This window comes from Engraulis encrasicolus, chromosome 18 (assembly GCF_034702125.1).
Source record: "Engraulis encrasicolus isolate BLACKSEA-1 chromosome 18, IST_EnEncr_1.0, whole genome shotgun sequence".
Lineage (NCBI taxonomy): Eukaryota > Metazoa > Chordata > Actinopteri > Clupeiformes > Engraulidae > Engraulis > Engraulis encrasicolus.
The window spans coordinates 22,804,478-22,824,205 of NC_085874.1; the positions used below are offsets into that span (position 1 = coordinate 22,804,478).

At 47.4% G+C, this 19,728-nt stretch overlaps 1 long non-coding RNA gene across 1 annotated transcript; it reads right to left on the reverse strand.

Annotated features, from left to right (window-relative positions):
• Positions 1–16,770: 16,770 nt before the first annotated feature.
• On the reverse strand, positions 16,771–18,790 carry LOC134468514 (uncharacterized). Its single transcript, XR_010038823.1, has 3 exons — positions 18,335–18,790; positions 17,686–17,712; positions 16,771–17,084 (listed from the first exon to the last, which is right to left on the reverse strand). It is a non-coding gene; the product is annotated as an uncharacterized LOC134468514 (long non-coding RNA).
• Between the last annotated feature and the right edge of the window lie 938 nt (positions 18,791–19,728).

Below are 19,728 nucleotides of genomic sequence, written 5' to 3' on the forward strand. Positions count from 1 at the left end.
AGTTAGACTGGTGTTCAGCCAAAATCTAAACATCAAGAGTTGCAGCAACACTACAGAGTGTTATTTGACTCCTCTGGATCCGAGTTGTTGAGCTAAGAGAGCTAGAGAGTTAATGTTTAACTCCCTTGAGAGTTATGAAAAACATGCCTCCCCAATTTTCAAATGTTTTGGCAACATGAGCAGCCATTTTTGTTGAGTCCCCTATAAGTGAACCAAACTCAATCCTCTGTTAGTGAACCAAATTGTGAACCAACAGACAAAGAACTCTGTTCTGCTTTTCTTCACATTGTGTGTACTACAAAAAGTAGGTGCTCTTTTTGGTCGTGTTAGGCTTTTTGTCCTCTTTAATCCAATAGATCTCTTGTGATTGCACTTGTTCCAGGTGTAACTTGTCAAACCACTGATAGGCTGGTTGTAACAGGCAGAGTTTGATGTCAACACGCTATTTGATTAGTAGCCATCAATGAGTATTAACTTAGAGTACAACCCTCTGCATGTGTTGTAGTTCATCCTTTCCTCCTACCCAACAGAAAGCAATGGAGGTTATAATGAATTGAATATTAATTACTCCACAGAAAACATATTGCCTGTCTGCTTGGCTCCAGGTGCCTCCACGTTGTAGATTTGACAACAATGAAGCTGGCAACTGAATAAACTGTGCAACAGTTAAGGACTGCAAATGGCAACAGTTTGCACATTTTGCAGTAATTCACTGTAACTTATTATTTCTCCGGTAACAGCCTACAGTTTAGCCTCATTTAATGTGTAAAATATACCTATAGGCTAGTATAATCTGAAAAAGTCTACCTGGGACAGTAATCCCTTGAGCTCTTAGAAGTAGCCCAGTCTATTTGAAACTGTCATTCTACCCCATCCAAATCAATCTATCAATCAATTCCTGACCTCACCTGAGTGCTAAGGGCTGTCATGCAATGATTAACTTACTGCCTGCACCTGCCAAATGCTTCATCACTCGGGTCACATGGTTCACTTGAACATGTATTTAAACAGGGACTGTTGCATTGTACTGCTCACTGGTTGCTAGCTAGCTAGCTGGCTGGCTGGCTGGCTGTAAGGCCGGCTGGCCGGCTGGCCGGCTGCTGGCCTGCCCTCACCTGGCCGGCCCGGCTAGCAGGTCACGTTGTAAGGGTGGCTGCATGGTGGCTTGCTAACTAGCTTGTTTGTTAGCTTGCTTGCCCCGCTAGCTTTGGCCTTCATTTTCCTTAAGGTTATTTTCAGGCCTTTTTAAAAAAAAGAATGGATTTGCATACCCTTCATTGATGATACTAGACTGGTCCACCTGCCTGCACTAGACAATCTGGCAATTGGGCATTTATTTAGGTATCTAATTAAGTTGATGTTTATTGGACTCCAATGAGTAGAATCAGTCTAATCAGTTGTCTGTGATTGCAACTCTATAATTGGACTCACCTGAGTATAATCAGTCCAATCAGTTGTCTGATTGTAACTCTATAATTGAACTCACCTGAATATAATCTGTCCAATCTGTTTTGGCAACCACTGCTGCCATAATTTTACCGTAAAATGTAAAAAAAATAATACCGTTATTTATTTAACGGTAGGCTTTGGCAACCACTGCTGCCATAATCTTACCGTTAAAAGGAAATATACCGTTATTTGTTTAAAGGTAGACTTTGGCAACCACTGCTGCCAGCAATTTTCCGTAAAAACAACAGTTATTTTTTTACTGTGTATGTCAGGCTAATGCATATTTCTCTGAGCCCGAATGCTGGCTTGTTTCTTGTTATTTTAATATTCAGTATTTAGGAGTAATTTTATCCTTTATCATTTGTTTCCCTTTCAGAAAACCACACACACACATGCATAGAAATTATTAATAACTGATGTATATGATATTATATGATATTATATTATATTATATTATATTATATTATATTATATTATATTATATTATATATTGGGTGGGCCCCAGAATTTTTCCACATTTCAAAGTGGGCCTTGGTCTTCTGAAGTTTGAGAATGGCTGGCCTATGCTATAGCTAATATATGTAAATGTGTGCTATATGTTTAATATATGTGCATTAATCTGTGTAATGATTTATTTATTCTGTACTTATGTATGCTGTACTTAATTTCCTTCAGGATTAATAAATGTAACTAACTCTACTCTATTCTACTCTACTCTCTGACTACTGCAAGGTTTCTGTCCCCACCCAGCCACTAGAGGGAGCCAGATATATTTGACCTTTTGTACTAATGGGTGTTGAAGTCATACCAAAGATTTTCAATATGGTAGAGTAGACCATAGATGTATTCTATACACATCTATGGCGTAGACCATGAGATAAGTTGTGACTTGCATCACCAGTGCAACAGGGTGGGATCAGCTCCAGTCTCCAGTCCAGACTTTCCCATTGAACGCCATTCATTCCCCTAGACTCCTATAGTCTCCTAAAGGGGCAAGGCTGCATAGGACTGCAGATTAGAGCCTTACGTCATATGGATCCCAGAAGAAACTCCTCATCAACAATAGTGGTGTCAACAATGATCGATTCGGCGATGCAATCCAATGCGGGCATGGACGATCCAGAATCGATCCGGCAATTTCCAGAATCGATCCAGCAATTTTTTAAAGTTTCAATTACTTCCATGGATATTTCGGGAGCAAATGAATGTTATTAAATGAAATTAAATAAAAGCACTGATACAGAATGATACAGACTGATGCAGATAACAGCCAATACATTGTTGCTCAGTATCTGACTACTTGTATTGCCTCATCATGACTGATTAAACATTTGCTTTGCTTTCAGTAGAAATGTAATGCATTGTAGAATTGAATAGGATCGGATCGGATCGGATTGGATCGGATTGCATATAGAATCGAATCGAATCGCTACCTCCCGAATCGTGATCCAATCGGATCGTGAGGGCAGTGCCAATCCACACCTCTAAAACTCTCTGTTAAAAAAGTCTCTGTTAAAGTCATACTATGCAATGTTGACTTAAAGCTTGTGGTGGTTGCCCTGCCCCTGACCCCTCCCCTCTTCACAATTGGTCATGTCGTCGCCCCCAGAAGACGAAACCCAGACATAGCATGGAGGGAAATGAAAAGGCTTACAGATGACAAGGCCAGGCTGAATGGACACACACTGGTAGCGAAAGCATGACATTGTGTACACAGAAAAGGTAAAGAGAGTCACCTTTCACATTTTGCATAGTGTTCCTTTAAAAGGACAACTCTGTACAAGTCACTGTGATTTTTATTTTATTTTACTGTACATCAGATATCATGCACACGCATCTCATCTCACAGCATCTCATCTCACACTACTGTTATTGGAGGGGTGTACTGAACCAGAAATGTTCAGTAGCTATGGCTTACGGTGCTTATCATAAGAAATACATATGATTATGGACATATTGGAATAGCACATTAAAGGATTGTTCCTACTCAGGAAATCAATCTCGCACCATTACACATTTAATTCTCCTGCCTTCCTACTCATACTCATTTTTACTCACTTACCACACACAACACACACACACACACACACACACACACACACACACACACACACACACACACACACACACACACACACACACACACACACACACACACACACACACACACACACACACACACACACACACACACACACACACACACACACACTCATGGACAAACATACAGAATATACTACATGCATAGAATACATGTAGGTATACAGACATACAGGTATGGGCTATTGCATGCAACAGTGCAGCTGCCCTGCATTCATTCATCCATCCATTCATCCATCCATCCATCCATCCATTCATTCATCCATCCATCCATCCATCCATCCATCCATCCACCCATCCATCCACCCATTCATTCATTCACTCACTCACTCACAGACTCACTCATTCACTCACCCGTTGTCGTAGACGTAGAGTATGAAAACACCCCTCACCTCTCCTTACTGCACAGGATGATGCACTTAGGCACATGCAGAACATGCAGCTACTAATTGAAAAGTGCCAAGTGTCCTGTCTCTCTCTCTCTCTCTCTCTCTCTCTCTCTCTCTCTCTCTCTCTCTCTCTCTCTCTCTCTCTCTCTCTCTCTCTCCGTAATGGCCTTTTAACCCTAGCCAATCCCTCTAATCAGGATAAATCTCCCCTTAGGGCATCAGCTTGAGTAGTGTGCGTGACTGCATGCGCTATGCCTGAACGTGTGAGTGTGTGTAATGTGTGTGTGTCTGTTTGTGTGTGTGTGTGTGAGTGTGTGTGTGTGTGTGTGTGTGTGTGTGTGTGTGTGTGTGTGTGTGTGTGTGTGTGTGTGAGTGTGTGTGTGTGTGAGTGTGAGAGAGAGAGAGAGAGAGAGAGAGTGAGAGTGAGAGTGTGTGTAAGTGTGTGAGAGTGTGTGTGCGTGTGTGTATGTGTGTTGGGGGGTGTGTGTGCGCGTGTGTTTGCGTTTGTGTGTGCGTGCATCCGCGTGCATGTGTGTGTGTGTTTGCGTTCGTGTGTGTGTGTTCATGTGTGTGTGTGTGTGTGTGTGAAGGTGAGGGCTCATTAACCTCTTACAGCAGCAGTGCATAAGTGCAGCCTAAGAATAATGATCAGCAGGAGTCACGTTGCATCACATCGCATCACACGGCAGCATTGCTCTGCAGCGTCGGACACAGGGCTGGACTGGCCATCTGGCATACCGGCCATTTCCCGGTGGGCCCTGCACCCTTGTGGGCCCCTATTTTCAGAAATGTAAAATATATATATACATATACAGTATATACTGTATATATACACTCACCGGCCACTATATTAGGAACACCTGTTACAACTGCTCATTGAGGCAACTTTCTGATCACCCAATCACATGGTGGCAACTCAATACATTTGTGCATGTAGACATGGTTGAGATGATCTGATGCAGTTCAAACCGAGCATCATAATGGGGAAGAAAGGTTATTTAAATGACTTTGAACATGGCATGGCTGTCAAGCCGAAAGGGCTTGATTTGAGTATTTAAAAAAATACTGATCTACTGGGATTTTCACACACAACCAGCGTTCAAGAACAAGGCATTGACCCTTGCCTACAAAACCATCGCAGGAACGGCCCCAGCTTATCTGAAGGAGCTACTATGCCTTATGTTACTGGAAGAGAACTCATCCAGCACGAGCCGTCTGGCTCTGCCATCCAGTCGCTCTAGGTACTCCCAGTCAAGACTGTTCTCCATTGTTGTACCCAAGTGGTGGAACGGTCTCCCAGAGGCAGCAAGACGAAGCACATCTCTTGCAGCCTTCAAGAAACAAGTAAGAACCTTCCTCTTTCGAGAGTATCTACTAGACTAATGCTTGAGCTGGCCTAGCCCAAGGGCAGACTCTTGACATGATGTTTAGTTTAGTTTAGTTTAGTTTAGTTTAGTTTAGTTTAGTTTAGTTTAGTTTAGTTTAGTTTATGTGTGTGTGTATGTGTTTGCGTTTGTGTGTATTCTTTATTTAAAAAAACACACACAAAAAAACACTAACTTCTCTTTGCAACTGCACTTGCTTGTGATGTTGTCTTGATTACGTCCTCTTTTGAAAGTCGCTTTGGTTATAAATGCAATGCCAAATGCAATGTAATGTAATGTAATGTAACCATCTCTAGGGTTTACAAAGAATGGTACGATAAATTAAAAAAAATGCAGTGAGCAGCGATTCTGTTAGCAAAAATGCCTTGTTGATGTCAGAGGTCAGAGGAGAATGGCCAGACTGGGTTGAGCTGATACAAGGGAAACATTAAGTCAAACAACCACTCATTACAACCGAGGTACGCATAAGAGAATCCCTGATTACATAGCACATAAAATCTTTAGGCAAATGGGCTATAGCAGCAGAAAACCACATTTTGGTGCCACTCAAGTCAGCTAAGAACAGGAAAATGAGGCAGCAATTTGGACAGGCTCATAAACGACTAGAAGATCTGAAAAATGTTTCCTGGTCTGATGAGTCTTGATATCTACCGCAACACTCAGGTGGAATGGACAGAATTTGGCGTCCAAAAACGAGAAAACATGGGTCAACCTTGCCTTACATCAGCGTTTCACAATTTGGCCCAATTAGTACCAATTTATCTTTGTTGGAATGCCACAGCCTGCCCGAGTTTTGTTGCAGGCAGTTCAGGCAGTTCTGAAGGCAAAAGGGGGTCCAACCCAGCACTAGAGAGGTGTTCCTAATGAAGTGGCCGGTGAGTGTGTATATATATATATATATGTATTTTTTTTACATTTCTGAAAATAGGGGCCCACGAGGGTACAGGGCCCACCGGTGAGTCAGTTCTGCATCGCTAATTATGAGGGGCCCCTTTAAGACAAAAGTGCCCGGGCCCTATTTCTCCCCCAGGCCAGCCCTGGTTGGACAGACTAGTGTGGAAGTGTGACAACATTGGCGCCGCTGTCCCGTCCCATTGTGTTCATATACTGCCAGTGATGACACTGTCACAGGCATGCATGCACATATACATAGAGGCACAGGCACATACACACGCATGGACGCACACATGCACGCACGCACGCACACACGCACGCACACACACACACACGCGTAGACACATACGCGCACTCTCTCTCTCTCTCTCTCTCTCTCTCTCTCTCTCTCTCTCTCTCTCTCTCTCTCTCTCTCTCTCTCTCTCTCACACACACACACACACACACACACACACACACATACACACACACATACACACACTCTCTCTCTCTCTCTCACACAGACACACACTCACATGTGCATGCACGCACGCACGCACGCACGCACACACACACACACACACACACACACACACACACACACACACACACACACACACACACACACACACACACACACACACACTCCACTGCAAGCCCCGACTTACCTGACCTTTTTAAGTCCTCTGGTGTGTGGACACTAGGCGTGCTGGCCATTTTCCAGATAATGAGTCTGACTAGAAAATATGGGCTCCTCTACAAGACATTACCTCATTTACGCCCATCGCTTCTGCTCTTGCTGTCTTGCTCTCTCTCTCTCTCTCTCTCTCTCTCTCTCTCTCTCTCTCTCTCTCTCTCTGTCTCGCTCTCCCCCCCCCCTCTCTCTCTCTATCTCTCGCTCTCACTGTCTCTATCTCTCTCTCTCTCTCTCTCTCTCTCTCTCTATCTCTCGCTCTCCCTGTCTCGTTCTCCCTCTCTCTCTTGCTCTCTCTCTCTCTCTCCTGCTCTCTCTCTTAGCTTGCATCGTGGAAGCAGCGTCTTATTTAAATTCACTAGGCTTACTGTGTCTCTTGCGAAGGAACCTATAACTGGCTTAAGTGGGGATGAAATTGTTCGCTGACACTATAAAGGGGTAGAGTTTCAACAGGGGGGTGTGATGAGGTTTGGGGTGGATGGCTGTCCTGTCCGTGAAGGACTACATGCATCCGGATACTGCCAGATGAGTGGATGTATGGATGAATGTGAATGAATGAATGAATGACTGAATGACTGAATGAATGACTGAATGAATGAATGAATGAATGAATGAATGAATGAATGAATGAATAAATAACCAAACTCGTCCATACTGCTACAAAAGGGCCTTTGGGAAAGGGCAACGTGTATGTGCTAAAACGGGCAAACAGTCGCACTGGATATTTCCTATCCAAGATATGAAGTGATATTATTCTCAGACCTTCATACTGCAAGTGTACACTCTTCCCCTTTCACAGTGGTTTATGATGTCGTGACAGAGGGTGTTGTGGTGAGAGAACGACAGACAGAGAGCGGTGTGTGTGTGTGTGTGTGTGTGTGTGTGTGTGTGTGTGTGTGTGTGTGTGTGTGTGTGTGTGTGTTGGGGGGGGCAGTGTTACACGCTCAGGAGTGACTGAACACGTATCTCAAGGATAAACCGTCCCTTGGTATGACCTGTCAGGACTTTGGAAGAGCCAGCTAAGTGAGCAGTATCCCCTCTCTCCCCCCCCCCCTCTCTCTCTCTGTCTTGCTTTCTTTCTTTCTTTTGAGACCTTCTGAAGGTTATTGCAGGGAAGTGCGAGGAGGTGTCTCAGCAGACCATAACAGACAGAGAGAGAGCGGGGGGGACACACAGAGAGTGACAGGAAAAGAGCCTGCAGGAGAGACAGAGAGAGACACGCAAAAAGAGAAAGTTGAGAAAGAGGAAGTGACAGGAAAAGAAGAGAGAGAGAGAGAGAGAGAGAGAGAGAGAGAGAGAGAGAGAGCGAGAGAGAGAGAGAGAGAGAGAGAGGAGAGAGAGAGAGAGAGAGAGAGAGAGAGAGAGAGAGAGAGAGTGTTCCCTGGTGGGAGAGTCTGTGACACTGGTGTGTGTGTGTGTGTGTGTGTGTGTGTGTGTGTGTGTGTGTGTGTGTGTGTGTGTGTGTGTGTGTGGCTGTCAGTGTTTGGGGTGTGTGTGTGTGTGTGTGTGTGTGTGTGTGTGTGTGTGTGTGTGTGTGTGTGTGTGTGTGTGTGTGTTTGGGGTGTGCTAGTGTTGGTGACAGACAGACTGTTGCCACTCTGGTGCTATGGGAAGGGAGTTTGGGAGATTGCCTTCGTTGCACCTCATCACACACCAGCCACCCACACACACAGACACACACACACACACACAGACACACACACACACACACACAGGCCCGCCGACAGGGGCAAAGGGGTATGTTGTCCCGGGCCCAGGGAGACAGGGGGGCCTGAATTGTATGTATTGGGTACGGGGCCCTTTCAGATTACTTTGTCCTGGGCCCAGCAAAAGCTGCCAGCGGACCTGCACACACGCGCGCACAGAGACACGTAGGCACGCATATACACACGCACGCACGCAAGCACGCACGCACATATCCTTTCCTTTCCACGCACCGCCTCCACAATCTCCTAGGACACATCACATCATTAACAAAGACAGATGGTGGCACGCCTTTTGCCTGCCCTCTCTCCCCTCTCTGTTTCTTCATCTCTCTCTCTCTCTCTCTCTCTCTCTCTCTCTCTCTCCATCTCTCTCTCTGTCTCTCCCTCTCTCTCTCTCTTTCACTGTCACATGGACAATCCATCTATCTCTCCATCAAGTTCTTGTTTCCTTCTTCTCCTTTGCTCCTTTCACTTCATGGCACTGAGACGGTGCCTTTGTTTGACTTTCCCTCTTTCCCTCTCTCCTTCTTCAAGTTCTGGATGGGCCTCCCACACACATGCCTCGTCTCCACTCCCATATGCATCGCGGCACGCACACCAAAAAGATATGGTAGGCCGATGGCTGATTAGCTCACATTGCAGCGTGTGACATAACAGTAATGTCATGACATGATAATGACAGTCTACACATCAACCATATCGTCTCTCATTATTAAAACAGGATGTTCAAAAAACTTATACACACTTTAGATCCCTGTTAAGTAGGTATTAAGTATTGTCTAAAATTCATGTGATTTTTGAAGAGTAATAGAATTTCCGGACATCTCTCTAATGTTTTGTTACCACTTATTTTCAAAACAGATGTTTAGTCATTTAAAGTGAATGCAGCCATTGCAAATGTACGTACAGAAATTTCAAGACAATTGTGTGTGTCACACATAGTTCTCTTGACATTTCTGTACATACACTTTCAATGGCTGCTTTCACTTCAAATTATATATTGATTATACAAACCCCAACTCCGGTGAAGTTGGGAAGTTTGGTAAACAGTGAATAAAATCAAAATGCTATCATTTTCAAAACGTTCAATCTATTCATTAGATGGAGAATAGTGAAAAGACAACATATTAAGTGTTAAAACTGAGAAAAAATATTGTTCTATTTCGTTCCTTCTGACCGCCAGAGGCGGTGCTTTCAGCACTGAATATTCATCTTACGGATCAGCAGGTCGAGAATTAATATCAACAAAGTAACACGTGACCTGGGTGACGTCACCCGGTGACCCCCGTGTCAGGGGTTAAGACACCGGTGAACCCAGGAAGTGGCCTCTTTCATCTTCTCGATTGCAGGTTTCGAGTTAATCGTTTGAGATTTTGGGATTGACCTGACGCTTTGTTCGTTTCGCACCCATAGGGTTGGGGCTGTGGGTTTTCCACCCCCCATGAAACGGCGTTGGTCGCTTTTTCCTTTGAGTAATAGCTATCTCTTTCACATTTATGATGTGTCCGACTGAGTGTTATCCGCTCGGTGGAGGAGGGCTGGCTAGGCTACCTAGCCTGCCTAGCCCCTGGCTCGAGGCACTGTTCTCGCCGACTGGAGGCTAATAACTTGTCCTTTCCCGTGGAAGGTAGGCCGTTTTCTGATCATGTATTAACTGCTACCGCGTTATCTTCAGTAGTGTTTCCCGCAACTGGATTTGACGAGCGGTCTCGTGGCGTGATGCGCTTTCGAGTTGGGGTTAGGTATTAACGCCTGCCTGCCTATGTTGGCCATCGTTTGGGTAAGTGGACTGTCATTTACTGTTTCGATTTATTTTCGCGGTGTTTCTCGCCGCGGAATGTTACTATTACTGGGCGATTGTTGTGACACTCGACGCGAGCTCGGTTACTTGGGTTCGCGTGCCTGTATTTACGTTACGGCTTCATTGTTTGTACAGTGTAGCCTGTCTGTACGGTTGCTCCACGGGCCAGTGTGTTTCGCTGTGCCCTTGCACCGTTGGCGTCACGCTGCTCCAGAGATTCAATCTACAATACAATCTCTCTCTCTCTCTCTGGCTGCACTCTGCTCACCCCGGTTGTTATTCCTGCCCGGTTGTGTTATTTCTTCACTGGTTTATTATTGTCTGTTTTCACCTGGGGTGTCTTCGCCCCAGATGTGTATATTTGCCTTGCATTTCTATCACTGTGCTACTCCTGTCTGCCCATGATATTGGCTGTGCTTATGGTATGTCCTCTATTGTGAGTCGCTGGGTGTACAGCGCCTACCGACTGCATTGCAATGTAATGTACTTTACTTTATGTCTTCAGGACATTGCACATTAATGAACATATACATACATGTACATATATGTAAATATGGCAGATTGTAGCCCGAGGGCTAATTTCCATCTGGTGTCCAAAATAGGCCGAATCCAAAATGTTAATGTCCATTGTTATTTGCTTGTCAGCTTGGTGTTGCCGCCTGGCTGCTGGCTCCTGTTGGCTACACTTGGGGCGTCCTCGCCCCTTGTGTTTTATATTTGCTGGACATTGTAGTGTCATCTCCTACCTGCTGCCAACTTTTTACCTACTATTGGGGTGCCCTCGCCCTGTGGGTATGTATTGCTTGTTTGTTCCCTTCTGTGTGTTGCAGTGTTCGCTTCCCGACACGGGACCCTCGTCTTGCCTGATTACTGGGTTTCTTCTTGGCTGCCATTGGATGTCCCAGCCCCTTCTGTGTGGTATTCACCAGTTGGCCTGGAGCTCTTGCATCGGCTACCACTGGGGTGTCTTCGCCCTGCTGTGTGTATTGCCTTGTTTACCTGTCGGCCCTGACTGTCCGACTGCTGGCTTCCCTCTCGGCTACCACTGGGGTGTCCTCGCCCTGTGTGCCTGCCTGCCTGACTGATGCATTGTCGTCTAGGCCCCTGGGACTGGTGCCTCTCCTGCCTGGAGCTGAGATGCCTGCGGCTGAGGTTGACAGATGTGGCCTGTGCTGCTTGCTCAGGTCTGCGTGCGAGAGCACTTACTGCCGGGCTGACGCGATTTGGCCCTCGGCCTACAGTTCCGCTGGCCATGGGGGGCTGTAGATGACGCCGGCTGCTGCAGCGAGGCCAAGCAGGCCCAATGGGGTGACCTCACGCTTCCTGGAGATATCACGGATGTGCCCAGGCTCCTTGCCCTCGGGGGTGGACAAGTTGTCGACTGGCCTGGTGGAGTTGTCGGCCCTGTTTTGCCGACCTGCAGCCTCTGACACACGGTGACCGTGTTTTCACATATGCCCTGCCTGCTAGCGACCCGGACGGTCGCACGCCGCCGCCACGGCTGTCGCCCTCTGCCGCCACGGCTGTCGCCCTCTGCCGCCACAGCTGTCGCCCACCGCCGCCACGACTGTCGACCACCGCCACCACAGCTGTCGCCTGCCGCCGATGCCCGCGCCATGCCCTCTGTTCGGGTGACACCGTCACAGCCCAGTTGCATTGCTTGTTGCATTGCATTGGCACTGGGCCCTTTCTGGGTGGGTTGGCCATGGGTGTTTTTCGCCCGATGGCTACATGTGAGTGCCGTACCTGCTACTGCTCCAGAGTGGGTTTCTGGCCTCCACCCTGTGGCATGCTTGTTGATGCCATGGCTACTACAGCTGCCACGGCGTGCCGCTGGGCCATACGCACCGTGCCATTCCAGTGTTTACATGGCTTGCTCTCTTGCATGGCTGCATGACTTGCATGAGACCGCATGTGTGCTCCCCGCTCCTCTGCTGTTCTCTACCATTCAGCGTCCTGCGACTGTCTGTCGCTCTCCTGGATACCGCCTGCTGTCGGCTGTTTCATCCATTGGCTTCTTGTGGACGCCCGGAGCACCTCAACCGCCATGACTGCTACAGTTGCGCGTGTTGCTCCGCTTCATGCCCCTCTGTGTAGCTTGCTTTTCCCTACCTCACGACTGGTTCTAGTCGTTCTCCTGGGTTTGGCTGACCGTGGGTGTCTCCACCAGTCAGCTCCTTGCATGCACCGTTGGCGTTTCCGCCTGTACGACTGCTGCTGCTCTGGGTGAGTGGTTTCACACCATACCCTGTTTTATGCTCTTTGGCACTCCTGCGGGACTGTCTGGAGTCTGTTGGCCTTGGCCGACTTCACCGTGGACGGTTGGGATTACAGTTGGTGTCTTCGCCTCTTCTGCTGTGGCTTCGGTATGCAAGATATGCTCTGCGTCCTGTTGTCCGCTTTTGCCCACTGTCGTACGTCTGGCATGTCGTCGTCCTCCTGACCTGGTGGAGCCTGGGACTCTTTTGCCCCTTGGCTCGCGGAGTGTGCCGTTGGGCTTAAGCCTCTGTGACTGGTGCACGTGTATGTCGGCATTGCTGCCCTGGGTACAGGACCCAGGTGCTTCCTTCATTGTCCTCGACTGTGGCGCGTAGGTCGACTGCTGCACGTCGTCCCCCCGAGCTATGCGTGGACTTGCCATGGGCTACTTAAGAGTGCCATTGGTGCCTGCACCACTGCAGCTGCGGCTGCTACTGGTATGTTGGAGCGTTACCGCTCCTTCTCCCATTGCTCTTCATGTTTCCCCACTTCATGTGTGGTATGTCCGGGGGTCAGGATGCCACTCTGACTGCTACTACTGTGCGGGAGTGACCCCACTCCGGGCTCTCCCTTCGAGTTTTCGGTGGCTTACGACTGTCTGCTCTGTTGGCCTCGCTATGGATGGTCTCACATGAGTGCTCTGGGCACCGGTGGGCGTACACGCCCCTACGACTGTGGATTCTGCATCTGGCTGGTTCAGCTTCATGCTCTGCTGTCTGCTGCAGGAGCATCGCAGTTGGCTTGTCATGGGCATCTGCGCCCTGTGTCGCGCACCTTTCCCGCTGGGCCCGGCTTGTTGCTGCTTGGACTGTTTACGTGTCTCTGCTGCAGTGGCTGTACCTACTACTGGTTACCCTGCCTGTCCCGCCTGTCTATACCCATGGCCCCTATGTGGCCTTTACTGGTGTTTGGCTGACCGTGACGCTGTGCGCGATGGGTCGGCGATCAGGCATTGGCCGGGCTGCGGGAGGCCTCCATCTATGGCCCTGCCGGGTATTGAACCACTTCTGACCGCCCTCCTTGCCTTGCCGGTCAGGGCGTTGATCTGGCGGGGGGCACTGCCCTGGCCACTTAGACACGTCGCAGATGAGCTCGTCTGCGAGGTCTATGATGCAGCGCTGCGTACGACGTGCATTGGGTTCTTGATGTCCCATGTCTTGTTGGCCTTCTCTCGGCCCCCATGGACCGTTTTGGGACGCCCCCTGTGAGTTCTCTCTGACTCCTGGTTGCTGGCATTCGCCTGTCTGGCCTGAGTGCCGGGGCAGAGTCACACAAACCTTGGCCGTGGTACGGTGATTGGTTTGGCTTGCGCGACACCCTTGTCGGGGCCTTGCTGGAAGCCGTCTGCTCTCTTCGGGCGGCCCCTATATGTCCCTTTTGGTCCGTCCGCTTTGGGCAAGCCACGACGCGGCTTTTGTGTCGCACCGGCCGTGCAGCCGATGCTGCATGTGGTTTTGTTTCGCTCACGCTGTTGTTCTCGACCTGGTGCGCTTTGCCCTGTTCTCGACATGCAGACCCCCGGCCTGGTGTCTCTAGGCGTCGATTTCTGCTTTGGACCAGCGTACTTGCGGGCATTGGAAGTGGAGGCTCTCCTTCCTTGCTCTCCGCTCCTTCCAGGTGTTGGGCCTCGGCATCCCACGTTGTCCCTCTTGGCCTCCGCTTGCTGAGGCCTCTTTGGGTTGGATATGCCCTTCTGGCTCCTGCCAGGTCCTACTGTCGCTGACCGCTCTACATTGCATCTGGCTGCCATGTCTGCCTTCGACCCTGGAGGTGGCACTCGCATCTGTCGCGCTCTGCCCTTGCGCCGTGAGGTCATGCCCACTGCTGCTGCCCTGGACGGTTGGTCTGCGATGGCAGTCCAACACTGCCTACGACTTGTGAGCCCCCTGATGATGGCCGTACCTTGGATGAATGTAGGGACTGGCCATCCTGATTTAGCCTGGCTCTCGCGAGACCCCGAGTGCTTCGTGCATCTTCGTTACACTTCGTGAGCTCGCACAGGGGTCTGGTTCAGCCTTGTCGAGCCCGAAGTCCTCGAGTAGAAAATAAACGTGCCCCGACCATTGGATAATGTCAATGTCAATCATCGTGGAGTGCGGTGTTGACGGGTATGACGTAGCATCTTGCGCGACATCACTGTAGTGCTGCTAGCACACCCCACAGTCAGTGGCTAGCACAACAACGGCGGCCTGCATACTGTATGAACTCCGCGATTTCAAGTGTTATCAAAACTACCAAACATTCATTCTTTGAAAGAGGAACAGAAAACAAGGAATTAGTTGGTGGCAAGAACGTTCTCGCTCTTCTTCCAATGATCCACTGAAGGAGAATGAGCAGAGCGCAGCGATGTTCAGTCCTCAACTGTTTACAAGACCAACTTTAAGTGGGGATTTTAGTCGAGAGGTCCATGCCACATATAAATGGTGAGTGAAAACCTCTTGGTTGTTTCTAACGTGTTTTTGATGTGTGTGAAACAATGACTGACATGGTAGGCTACAACTGTGAATGCCCCCATAGTGCCGGTACAATATTGTACAAGCCTCATTTCCAGACCTCGCATGCTATGGTGACTGAGTGCTGTTGATCATAATAGCATGCCAAGATGTCGCATTCAGACCAATTTGTTTATGCTAAGTTCGTGTTAAATTAAATGTACTATCCCCGTGATCGCTGCCAATGCAGCATGTCCCAAAACGTCAGCATGTGAGAGATGGAATGTTTATTTCACGACGACATTCTGACTTCAAACTCACCAGGATGGCTTCCCCACAGACCTATACATATTGATATAGGTCTGTGGGCTTCCCCTTTTCACTTTCTGCCCTAGTTGTTAACCTGTTTCGATGGTAAAGACTAAAGTAATCACAGATTTTGCATGGTTAAGAGACCTACTTCGTGTGGAAACAGAATTTACACAAGAGGGTACTGGAATAAAAACAGGGTGAGGCCTGTCACTCACCAGCTACTGGCAACCCCAAGTCTCCCTTTCGGTCAGCAGTAAATTTAAAACTAAGTAATAGTAGCCTACTGCTGTTCAGGTCTGAGCCTTAAATAGGTATGAATTAAAATGCAGATACTATGCCTATAGAGTCTTTAGAATTACAGTTGCCTTGTTTGCCGATTCTATTTTAACATTGTGTGTTGTTTTCAGGTAGGCAAGTCATGGCGTTGGCAGCGTCTGCTGGGATTGTCATCACAGACCGGGTCATCCAGCTGCTACACATGTACAGTGGAAATTGAATTAGGCTCTTCCCTCACTTGTGCTGTTGTAAACCATCAAATGAACACTCTAGGTAGACAAGACAGTGAGTTCAGTAATGGCTGGCACAGAGCATGCGCACCACAAGTTTGGAGCCAGCCAGGTCATACGTGTTGCACCTACCACAATTCCATTTCTTTGGTCTTCTGTGTTGAGCCTGTTTCAAAATGCGCCTGTACAACCACATGTGTATAGAATCTACACTACACTACCCCACCAAGATCTAGACATTACTGAAGAGTTGGAAATGTTATCATGGTCTGCTGACAGCTGTACAGAACATGTGTACTTAAATACAGTGGTGTAGTCTACGTAGAACGCGGGTATACGGAGTATACCCACTTCTAAATTTCAGGGATTTCAGTATACCCACTTAGAATTGATTGATCCATTGTTTTCAATAGCACAAATATGTACAGTATAGTATAAAAAAATGCTCAAATATACAGTATACCCACCATAGACAAGTAGACTACACCACTGCTTAAATACCAGATGTGCCACTTTCATTAACGAGACTGTCTGCTCTGGGTTTGGGACAAAGCCTAATGAGGCAGCAGTCAACAATAGTCCTTACATTTGACATCAGTTACAAAACAACCTATGGTTTTAAGGTACTTCATGCTACTGGTTGTGAGCGAGGCTTTTTGTGACTGACTCTCCCTAATGACAGATTCATAGACATAATGGAACATGTAACACAGCATTAGTTCAGAATAACCATCATCCATTAGGAACAAAGAAGTGGAATCTTGTCACAATATCGAATCGAATATTGAACAAATGGTGTAAATAATGATGTACACAAGTAATTGGAACATATGTAAATACAATTTTATTGTGAAAAGAAAACACTGTCTAATTTTTTTCAATGTACAGTAATGAAAGTGTAAATAATGACAAATAAGATATCAATTTATATATACACATTCTTTTTTCTTTTAAATATTGGTTACTGGCAATGCAAGAAACATAGCTTACAAAATGTAGCGTTCTTGGTGTTAGGTGATGTATTGTACAAAATGAAAACCCAAATGGTGACGCACTCCTGAAATGTTGCAAGTTCTTTAAGGAAAACGCCTTGAAATCTTGTTCTAATATTTTGAGAGGCATGGAATCTGTGAGGGGATGTGCTGGGTCCTCTATGCTGTCGTTTCTTCATACACCTCCTGGCGTCAGACACAGACAAAGGAAGTATAGAAGTATATTAGACAAACATTTCAGAAGGTTATGTGTGACAATTGTGGCTACATACAAGGTTTTGAACAAAAACAACACGGGAATTGATTGCAACACATTTTAAAATATGTCTAGGTGACTTAAAGTTCATTAACAACAGGGAATGCTACTTACTCTGTGTACAGAGTATTTTCCACCCACATGTTGCATTACTGCCCTTGTACATCACTTTGATCAAAAGCGTCTGTCAACTGTAATGTTATGAGGAGTACAGTCTCTTGAGAAATTAATGTACCGTAGGTTTAGGTGGATAGTGGTGCAGGACAGCACATATACTTTTCAGTTACTCTTACTAAGAATTCAAACCTGTAACATTGGATACCTTCCGAGGCCACAGGTACAGGTGAGGTCAGCAAGGGTCCTATTTACCTTGATAATAGGTTCTCAGTCATTTCACATCCCCCACCCTGATGAAAAAAACTAATTGTTTACACAAATGGGTTTTACACCCCTTAACAATACGGCTTTGCTTGCTTCAGTAATGTACTCTTTGCCTCTGACCTAGCAATGGATGTAATAAATCAGACATACCTTATATAACCGTGGGTCTTGGGTCACCTAATAATGGAGAGAGAGAGAGAGAAAAGACATCACCATTGATCAATTAACAATGGCACAGCGTCTGTGTGTGTGTGTGTGTGTGTGTGTGTGTGTGTGTCCCAGCTTATGACGTTGAGCACGATTAACTTTGGGTCGTCCGATCAACTAGGGATGGTCACCTACAACTTATCGAAGTGCTTAGCACACTCACGAATCGACTATTTGAATTGACCACAGCTGAAGTGTTTGAGAATACAATCGCGCACAATAACAACGGCAAAAGTGCGACGGCATGCTCCCCTCGTCGAACCGTAATAATTATCATAGGTAAATTGGCATGCCTAACGGTGACCAGAACACAACCAATAATGCTAGTAGCAACTGCATGCTGTTGAGGCTGCATTGTTTTCATATGGCTGGCAATTTTGTCTGAATAACATTTTATCGCTGGTCAATCATTTTCAGCGAAATACACATACTTGATTAAGTTTTATTCATCAATATATGTCACATTGGTTGTGCAGGCAAGCAGACGTCCATTTTGTCTGCAATATTTATCACCCCGTCAGAAACGGACAAACTCATGCCCGTGATGTGTTCACTGAAAGAAAATATAGCCATTTCAAGACATCTAACTTACCATATCTTTGTTGTGATTTATCTGATGCAAACGATGCTGGCACCAAATGAGTAGCCGGTCCTCCTCCATTGGTGCTAGGGGCTGGTAGCATGTAACCTGGCTCTCACGCAGATGGATTGTCAGGTAGCATGCCGCTGTTTGGACCCTGCAGAGTACTCGTGCACTATGTCGGATTGCCAACCAAAATCCACCGATGCCTTGTGTGTTTTGTAACCGTCAGTGGTCCGATGTCGGACACAGGTGGCATACCACAGGCGGCTTGCCGTTCAAACGCCAACAATGATCCACTATACACATGCTAGCTGGGCTGGAACTACTGTCAACATGCTAACTGCTCTGTTGTGGCTTCTATCTCGCGTCGCTGAAAACTACGTCACGGGCCGCTTCGATGTGACTGGTTGAAGTAGTACGTCACTGTTACCTAATTTCTCCAATCACGTTCGAGCTTTTTTTGAATACACCCACGGGTTAGAACAGCAAGGTTACCATCATAATTCCAGATGGATGACAATCCATCTGCGCGAGAGTCAGGTTAATCCTGATTGCCCTCAGACGCTCTCTGGCCGGTCTTGCGGTCTTGTGTGGAGCGGGCGGCTCATCTATCATGTGCCATGTGTGCCGCCTTGAGTCCTTGCCCTCTCTGGGCCTGTTACTGCGGCTGCTTTCAGAGGCCGACACTTGTCTGATGGGCATGGGAGCAACTTCCTTATGGGCGTCCAGTGCCCTGTTGTTGACCTTTTCCGTGGTTCGCCTCTTCCATTGTGGCTCCTCCCGTTTGTGGCACCGGGTGGTATGGTACCGCTACGGGGTGGCACAGGTGTCCCCGTCAACTGCTATGCTAACTGCTTACTTGCTGCCCCCTGTGGTTCTCACTCAGGGAGCTCGTGGATCCTTTGGGCCAGGTTACACTGGCTTCCATGTGGCCGTTGGTACGTGCAAGGACGTGTACGGCACGGCCTCCTCGGCATCAGGCTGCACCATTGCCTGGTTTTCTTAATGTTGCCCCACATGTTACTGTGGTGCTGGCGGTGGCTTCAGGCCGTCTCAGTAGTACTGACGACGGGTAGGCACTCCTCATGACTTTGTTGGTATTAGTCATCCAGTGCTGAAAGCACCGCCTCTGGCGGTCAGAAGGAACGAAATAGAACGAAGGTTATGTATATAACCACGGTTCTATGAGTTCCGGATGACCGCCAGAGCTTGGCAGTCACTCGGAGTGTGTTCGAGAAGATTTGCCAAGGGGACACTTCCTGGGTTCACCGGTGTCTTAACCCCTGACACGGGGGTCACCGGGTGACGTCACCCAGGTCACGTGTTACTTTGTTGATATTAATTCTCGACCTGCTGATCCGTAAGATGAATATTCAGTGCTGAAAGCACCGCCTCTGGCGGTC